General features: G+C 35.7%; 1 protein-coding gene across 1 annotated transcript in view; it reads left to right on the top strand.

Moving 5' to 3' along the window:
- LOC113809961 (D(2) dopamine receptor-like) overlaps positions 1-1,959 on the top strand; it is a 294,863-nt gene extending 292,904 nt beyond the window's left edge. The window contains exon 4 of the mRNA XM_070141006.1: positions 1-1,959. This exon is cut by the window's left edge and continues 1,482 nt beyond it. The gene's annotated coding sequence lies outside the window, so the exon portion shown is untranslated.
- Positions 1,960-10,000: the final 8,041 nt, after the last annotated feature.

The raw sequence follows: 10,000 nt of genomic DNA, 5'->3' as shown, positions 1-10,000 counted from the left end.
ATCTACAAACGATTGACCAATTTCTTGATAATTCACAAAGAAACATGAAATTGCATGCCTTAAGTATATAATACTCCATATCTTGCCCTCAGTGTTGTCAATAATATTAATGTTTACGGCAATATAACACACACGCAGGTAACTATCGCAGCACTCCATCCATGGCTGTACTTTCACACGCTATCTGAAGAGACACACGCGGCAATAAAACCATTAAAAATGTATGATATAATATGATAACTTGGTAAACTCATCTTGACATTCGACAATGATCTGGCAATTTCATTAGTAAACCGAACTGCAATACGAAAACAATATCAGGGAGCCAGGCTTACTGTATCATATAATACATAGTAAATGAGCAAAATGTTAAAATACTTATCTCTGGATCCTGAAAACGACTTATACTACAAGTGCAGTGATGTGCACGGCAATTTTCATTGTTGTTCTAGGTAGTTTTGTACGAACGGATGAGACAGCCAGCGGTGACGGGGTCAGTCGTCCATAGGACAAGATTCTTCGCTGGATTCCCTTCAGCCAAGGAGCTTCGTCCGTGCCGGTGTCCTACTTCTTCGGGGATACTTTTGACCAGGTTCAGTCGTTTGTAACTTCCATGGGCCTTGCGGGCGCCGTGCTCTGTGCTGGACACGTCGACTCGCGTTGGAAGTTGAGATTTGTTACGGTAAAAACTGGGCCTTGATGGGTCTCGAGGATCACGGCTGATCTCATTGACGTCTTGTGCCTTGCTAGACATGATGAACTTGTCGATTCTGCTAGAACGATTTTGATTTTTGTTGACCGCTTACGACCCTGTTAGAAATTTTGTCTTGTTGGATATAACATAACCATTTAAGAACATCAGACCCCGATGGACTGTGTTAGACATCGCGAATATTAGAAAAGTGTTATGGACTTTTTTGGCATCCTGTGATTTCCCGGACATTCGAGATCTTAATTGCCATTGTAAAAGGGCATCTTGAAGGATTACCTATACGTAACAAAATGCCTTTAGAATGGCAGGATCTTGGGCTTGGTGTGAGTTCTTGGACTTTTGCGATTACGTAGGTCGAAATCGCAACTCACGGGATAACCCAAACATGACAGACCCCTTCATGTCTGTCTGTATGGCTGCCCGTAACGCCGCGTGCCCAGGGTAGAGGGTCTCACGAACCAAACACTCGACTAGATGTAATGAAACATTGACTGCCTAACAACGATCACTATTTACAACTTTCTCGAAATGACGGTATGGGAAAGAGCCTTAGACTGTACAATTACATTAGGAATTTCTCTTGCTGTTGATGGCTTCCTGGAGCATAAAATGGTTAGGTTACGGCGTCAACCACTTGTGATATAATTTCGAGAACGGACAGTGTGTATATAACAATATTTATCGTTTTACTGTTATACAGTCTAGATTTTGCATATGTTATTATGCAGATTACATTGTAAATGCAGAAGTGTAGTAACTACTTTTGTTTTTCCTGTTGTTTCTACACACTAGGCTAAGAGTGAAAGTATATCGGAAATATAAAGACTGAAACTAATTTGATAATCACCATTTACCTCTTGTGTATCTTTCCATGTTGTTATGATCCGAAGACGGGATACGTGGCGCCATGAGTTCGCTCGGATACCATTTCCAAAACCCAGCAGCGCCGTTGATTTCATTTTCCCCTTTGAGGACCCCGTATGGTTTGAGTACTAAGAGGCGACCAACAAGGAGCAGACGTAACAAGTCTTTTCTCGACGGGTTTGCCTTTTATGCGTCAACGACCTTTAAGACGTAAAACAACCGTAAGTTTACGTGCATCAAGTAGTACTTTGCATACATATACATATATACATTGACATACATATACATGTATACTTACATATACATATATATATGCATATGTAAACCTCTATAAATCCATACCTCACGAATTTACACACGAATATGCAGAAACACACACACACACACACACACACACACACACACACACACACACACACACACATATCCATATACAAACATATATATATATATATATATATATATATATATATATATATATATATATATATACATATACATACATATATAACACAAACATTCAATATATATATATATATATATATATATATATATATATATATATATATATATATATATATCACTCGGTAGTCTCGATTTTCATTTGTACCTCATCATTGCACCACAGTCCCACCTTCGCCGTCTCTCGTGGTGGCGCTGCAGAGATCGGCCACATCTTAACGGCCAAGTCGTTGATTGAAAAAGACTCTACTCGGCGGCGCACGTGTATCATATTACCTTTTTGGCCAGTGATACATATTCAAGAGCTATATTGGTCCGTAAACTTCCTCCTCACAAGCTTGTAACTTTGTAGTATTTCTAAGAACTCTGCAGGTGGACTCGGTGCCAATATCCAGCTGGCTTGTTCCGTCGACTAAGAGCGCGTAAGGGCGCAATTTGTATGAGAGATTACCAAGTTTCCATAACTTCATCACAACTAATCTTAACTTTCACATCCAAAGACGTTTGAGAAAAAAACGAAAAAAAAAAAAATCTTGTAAAGTCGACAAAACCGCATTGTTTCATCTCCTTGATGTCGACTCGGAGACATTTCGAATTTGATACATTAAATGAATAAATAACATTTGTGGCAGCCAGGATGAATGTTTTGAGTGTGTTATGTCGACTTATTTGTACCATTGTATAAACTTTTGAACAGCATTTGATGGCAAAGCATAATATACAACTCCTTCGCCGTAGCCAGCTCGTGTGACCTGACCAGTCCTCGCCAACAAGGTCTTTCACGTCCCTTGAACGATGCTCGTATCTGGCAAACCACCTAACACTCTCGTTCCCCCTTTGAACGGCTCGTCCCGAACGCGGCGTCGGACCGAACACATCGCCTGACCCCCCCCCCCCCCCCCACCCCCGCCTGTTCTTTCCAAAGAGACTGGCGTTGTGGTGAAGTGACACTCGGAGGGCAATGAAGTTTCACGGTCCCCTTCTCCCTGAACGTGAGATGTCCCCTTCCCCTGAACGTGAGTCTTAGGTGCTTCTCTCTCACCGCTTAGCCTAGCTTGACGTCCATCTGAGCCCAGTAGCTGGAGCGAGCATCGACCGGCCACGTCACATGCGGAAGGAATTCCATGCCTTCGGTGCCATCAAGCCAGTTGATATATATTTTTGTAATGTAAGCAAATACCTATACGATGTCGTAATTTTGTTGTTCGTAACTCATAATCGAAATATTAGCTAGTTTCGACTTTCGGAATATTTGGTGTCCTTTTATGGTGTACGGGAATGTCGAGGATTTCAAAGGGGTTCTGGGACCTGGCGAACCGATTGCGAGAGGAAACCAAAGACGCTCGTTCCTCGCTCAAGAAGGAAGAAGCCGAAGAAAAGAAGAACAAAATAAAAGCTTTTGTTAGACGATCATCAAGAAAAACCACCGCTGTTTATTTTCCTGTCGACACGCGCCCAAACACGAGAGTGCTTGCCAATACACTCGCCACAGCAGTCGGAGTCTCCCCCTACCATCCCTATGAATTCAGTATCATATGCCCTATTTCCAATCATCTTTTCATTTTGATGTTTCTCTCCATTCAGCTCTATATCCGTTTCATCATCGCTTTCCCCGTATCCCTTACCAGTTGTTTATCTTCCCCGCTGTCTGCCCGCGTTCCTCCCCTCCAGGGCGAAATATTACAGATGAAACCGCTAATCTATCTTTTTTCTTTTCCCTTTTTCTCCTCCCACTCATTCTCTTCCCTCCCCCGTTAGGCAATTGCTATCTATCTATCTATCTCCTCGTATCCGTTTTTGTCATCGAGTTACGTAATCGAAAGTAGAATTCACACTCTTTTGGCAAACCACAATAACGGAGCTTGACGTCTCTCGCTCGGTCTGTATTCGCGCGAACAACACCTTTTTTCCCCTTTGAAAACGGGCCTAATTCCTCCTGCTTGTCCCTTAGATTAAAGTCAGAAGGACCCTCTTGTATCCTCGGCAGAGGGGCGGGGCCATTTCATGCCCTAATGCGCCCGTCGACGTTAATCTATCTTGTTAAAATATTACAGAATCTCCCCCTTCCCCTTTCTTCCTCTATTCTCTTGATTTTCCCAACGTTTTTATTTTTTAGTTATCTCTTTTTCACTTATATACTTGAGTTGGATCCATAATGAATGGACTCCATATTTCGTATCTAACGTATCTGGAGCATCAAACACATTTCAAACTTCCGTCTGAACAGTGGATGAAATGCTAAAATAGGCCTACATCCAGCCACCCACAGCACACCCGAGACAGCATTCTTTCTGTATGACGGAATAGTTTCCAACTCCCATATGAAACGTTCTGCCTGCTTCATCAAAATGTACTAATTTTTGACTCTTTAACTTTGACTCAACCAGACTTAACCCTATCCTACTACTGCCGCTGTTACGAGTATTGATGCTATTATCATTATTATTATTGTTTTTCCTTTGGATTTCCTCCACTTCACCGTTATCGTCATTCATTTCACGTTCCTTTTCCTCCCTCCTTCTTCCCTCTTCCTCCTAATCTTTCATCATCTGCAGCAACATTTCTTTCTTTCCTCCTCTACCCTCCATCCCTTCTCCCCCTCCCCATCCCTCTCCCATTACCCCTCCTCCCTCCTTCCCTCTCAAATTTCCGTGTTACATTTCAAGATTACTTCGAAAGCGTGAAAGGAAGATATTGTCGTCCATAAAACCATTTTTTTCCTTCCTTAAGACTCAATTACATGTACAACGTGTAGCTTTTACTGTAAACATCTTCCTGGAAATAAAATTGACAAGGATCTCCTGCGTTTATGTGTCTTATTTACCCCTCATGGAATTCATATACAGACGGATACCAGCTGGATCTTTGAGAAGTATGAACACATTTCTAAATATATCTAAGAAGAGACAGATGGAATGAATGCTATATATATCTGATAGAACCGGATTAGAAGAACGTGCACCTTCCCGCTGGCTTTGAGATATATATTTCTCAAACATAGGGAAATAATTTGACAAGTAAATATGAATAAACAGGATTACTAGAATGCTTTGAAATGTGAATACCTTTTGTTGCTCATATGGGTGATGTGATAAATAGTGCTGGATACATCAGCTGGAGTTTTACGGAATAAAAATGTTTAAACCAGAAATAAAGGAACGAAAATAAAGAGAAAATAACACGTTTTCATGAACATTCAAGATGTTTATTATCATTACTATAAATGTATCATTATTCCTATGATTATCATAACTACCACTATTGCTATGATTATCATTGTTTCCACGCGAGCTATGATTACTTTCAGTTTTAAACTCATTAACAGCATCATCATAATCAGCATTATTACTACCACTGTTATCATTATTTCACTTGGCCTTATTGTCACTTCAATGATAGTAATGGTGTTATCTGTATCACCCTCATCTCTCCCGCTTTTATCATAATTACTCTTCGCACATCGGTGTTAAAAATGAAGGTGATGATCATTTGCATAAATCAAAAACAATTGCACGATACAATGCAATAATTTCATAGCATCATTGAACGTATTGAACGATATTACAATAACATTTCATACATTTCATGAGGTAATTTGCGAAACTAATGGCTCTTTCCCTCATTGAATCATAAATCTCAACGAGAATGATGCAAATTAACATGATTGCAACACGAAACGTCAGTGTAGTATCTTACCCTGCTGATTCATCCCAAATATGAGTATCAAAGTGAAATTTAAAACAATGAAGGTTACGGACAATATGATAATGCTGATAAGGACGATGATGGTTCAGCTGGCTGTGACTCTCATATTGTTGATAATAAACAATGATGATATAATAGTAATAATACACGAGCACTTATAATGATAATATCAATAATGATGGTAGTTATGATAAGGAAAATAATGACAATGTTAATCATGATTATCATGATGATAGAGACAGAAGTAAGAATGATGATAATAGTAATAAGAGAATGATGAGCAACAGCAATGTTAATGATAATGCCAATGATAACAGTGTACAATAATAATAATTTCACACACAAACACACTCAAATACAAACACACACAAACACACTCAAATGCAAACATACACACAAACAAACACACACATGCAAACCCACACACACGCATGTGCATGTATGTGTGTGGTTTTGCATGTGAGTGTGCAACAGCAACACTGATGATGATACAGTGACAATAGCAAGAACAATGATGTTTATCGCAAACACATAAAACTGTAACAAAGAAGGGAACATGAAAAATACCGAGAGCAGGAACAACAATAATAATGAAACTTATTAATTAAAGTATTCTTTGATAGAAAATCTCATAACCGAAGTAGTCATTAGTCCAATATCAGTAATGATACTACATAAACTACAGCAACAATAATAACAAAAATGACCATTGATAATTGCATCACCTCTAAAACAACTCCCAATAGATTACAATAACAGTGACATCAAAAAAAAAAAAAAGTTACAACCCAAATATTAAGAAAATTGGATTAATTTCATTATTACGGAAATGAAAAAATCATTAATGGTTATGATACTGATAGCAACAACAAAGCCAAGATCAGAATGACAGTTGCAAGAGGATTATAAAAAAAGGGATGATCATCATAGTAATGGTGAAATGATGATGATGCGAAGAATGTCATAATAATGATAATAATGATGTGAAGAATATCAATGATGATGATGATGGTGATGAGAAGAATATTACCGATAATGATGCGATCAACGATCTTATCATTTAAAGTTAATAAAAATAATGGTAATCATGATAAAAATGTTAACAATAACAATAATAAAAAATTGATAATATTATCAACAATAGTATTGGTAGGGATATTAATAATGATGATAGTAGAAACAATTATCATAATGATGATAGCAATAAGAATAATGATAATAACGATAATGATATTGAAAATAGTGATAGCAATAATGATGATGATAGTAGTAATAATAATGGTGATAATAAAAGTAATGATAATAGCAATAAAAGTGATGATAATAATAATGATAATAGTAATGATACTACTACTACTAATGATGATGATGATAGTAATAATGATAATAACGAAAATAATACTAATAATACTAATAATAATAACAATAATAACAATAATGATAAAATGATAATGATAATAATGATACTAATAATATCAATAATAATAGAAATTATAATAATAAAACTACTGCTACTGCTACTACTACTACTAATAATAATGATAATAATAATAAAATAATGATAATAATGATAATAACTGGGATACTAATTGAAATGATAATAATCCTAGTTATAATAATAATGATAAAATAGCAATAATGATAATGTTAAAATCAAAACAATATTAGTATAGCAATGAAAGAAATAATAAGAATAATATTAACAATAAGAAAAATAATAATGATAAAAATAAGACTGATCATAATGGTAGTAATGATTATAATGATGATAATGATAATATTGATAATAATAACAATAATAATAATAGTGAGAATAATAATGAAAAAAATAATAATAATGATAATAATAATGATAGTAATAATAATAGTAATAATAATAATAATAATAATAATAATAATAATAATAATAATAATAATAATAATAATAATAATAATAATAATAATAATGATAATAATAATAATAATAATAATAAGAAGAAGAAGAAGAAGAAGAAGAAAAAGAAGACGAAGAAGAAGAAGAAGAAGAAGAAGAAGAAGAAGAAGAAGAAGAAGAAGAAGAAGAACAACAACAACAACAACAACAACAACAACAACAACAACAATAACAATAAACAATAACAACAACAATGGTAATAATAATGATAATGGTAATACCAGTAAAGACAAAACCAACAGTAATAACAGAATCAGCAACAACAAAAAATACAATAATTAAAATGTACAAAACAAACAGCGCAGAAAAAGAGATAATGGTCATCATGATTACATCTATGAATAATGATCATGGTAATGAATAATAGTAATCAAAATCAAATAACTATAATGATTATAAAGAATAATGATAATGGTAATGGAAATGATAATGATGATGGTAATAAAAACAGCAATAACAATGATGATAATAATGATAACAATAATAGAAATAGTAATAATAATAATAAGGATAATAAAAAGGGTTCATTGATAATGATAATAGTGGTAATACTAACTATTGTCATTATCAGTAATGTTATCATTAAAATAATGATGATAATAATAACGATAGCAATCATCGTAATAGTTATAATGATAATAACAACAATAATGATGATAATGACAATAAAAATAACAATAATACTTTTGTGATAATCACCATTGTCATTGTCATTATTATTGTCCTTAATACTGTTTTTATTATAATTGTTATAACTAGTGCGATTCTAGGAAAATTTACGGAACAAAAAAAAAAAAAAGAAGAGAAAAAACAGATGATGTTATGAGATACTCTTCTCGACCTCTTCCACTCTTCATCTTTTACCTTTTACCTTCTCTCTTTTCTTTTCCCTCTCCCTTTCCCTCCATACCACCCCCTCTCACCCCCCAATCTTTTCTAAACTCACTCTTCTCTTCTCATTTCCCTTCTTCTTTACCCTTAATTTCCTTCACCTCACTCTCTCTCTCCTCTTCGCCATACCTCCCCCCCTCTCTCTCTCTATCGCGTATAAACCCCTCCCGTTTTCATTTATTTCCCCTTCCCCCCCCCCCCCCTTTCTCTGTAAGACCTCTTCCCCTCTTCTCCTTCCCTCTCTTTCGTCTCTCCTCTTCCATCTTTCGTCTTAACCTCCACCCCTCCCCCCCCCTCCCCTCTCATCGGTTAGTCGTCAAAAGATATAAATATATAAAGTGTCTGCTTCATTGCTTTAAAATAGTGACGTACTTGTCACGAAGACGAATGGTGGTGATGATTATGATGATGATGATATTGATGGTGAAAATAAGGCTAATTATATCAGTCATTCTTCATGAAGATAATCATTCGTTATTACTAGTATTGCTGTTGCCATCATTTTTATTATCCTTATCATTGTTATTGTCATTATCTTATCATTTTTATCATTCTTTTGATCATTATTACTACTATTCCTGCTGGTGCTACTATAACTACTACTATTGCTACTACTATTACAATCATCCTTGTAGTAATTATCATTATGATCATCACCATCACCGACATGTAACACGAGATATACCATCACTGCAACATTAATGTAGATATTACGAACAAAACTGCGAAACGAAAAAGAAAATTTCATCTCAAATAATTCAAGTCTAGTCGTGAGTTCTTTTTTCCTTTTTTTTTCTTTTTCCTTTTTTTTTTTTTTTTTTACTCTCTTCCTCTTTTTTCCTACTTTTTCTCGTCACTTTGATTCCCTTTCTGCAATCTTCTAAACCGTCCAATGAGAATGCAGATGAGGATAAGAATTGAAGCTAAAAATGTCAGCTCGCTCGCAGAAAATGTTTTGCCTCTAAAATTTGACGATTGGGAAAGTCGAACGTTTTTCAGATGTCTCGACCTGAATTTAACAGACAAACACAAAAGGCTGACACTGGACGTACCTGTCATTCAACCGGGCTTTTGTGTCTTTTTCGAAAATCTCAGTTTTTTGGTCTACTTTTAAATGCGAAGGTTTTTTGGGGCAACTTCCGTCTCATTTTGACTTTGGTTTACTTTTGAAAAGGAGTGTTTGGATTCCATTTTCCTAAAATGCGAGCAGAAAGGTCATCTGTTTTTTTTTTTTTTTGGGGGGGGGGGTGGGGGTGGGGGAGTCTAAGGGAATTCTGTTTAATGATCAATTTTAGGATGTGGTATTAATGGTAAGTGTCTCACGCACACACACAAACAGACAAACACACACATACACACATACACACACATACACACACACACATAAACGCACACATACACACACATCTACACACATCCACACACACAGACAC

This window comes from Penaeus vannamei, chromosome 27 (genome assembly GCF_042767895.1).
Source record: "Penaeus vannamei isolate JL-2024 chromosome 27, ASM4276789v1, whole genome shotgun sequence".
Taxonomy (NCBI): domain Eukaryota; kingdom Metazoa; phylum Arthropoda; class Malacostraca; order Decapoda; family Penaeidae; genus Penaeus; species Penaeus vannamei.
The sequence above is the reverse complement of the archived record's forward strand: the minus strand, read 5'-3'. Positions and strand labels throughout refer to the sequence as shown.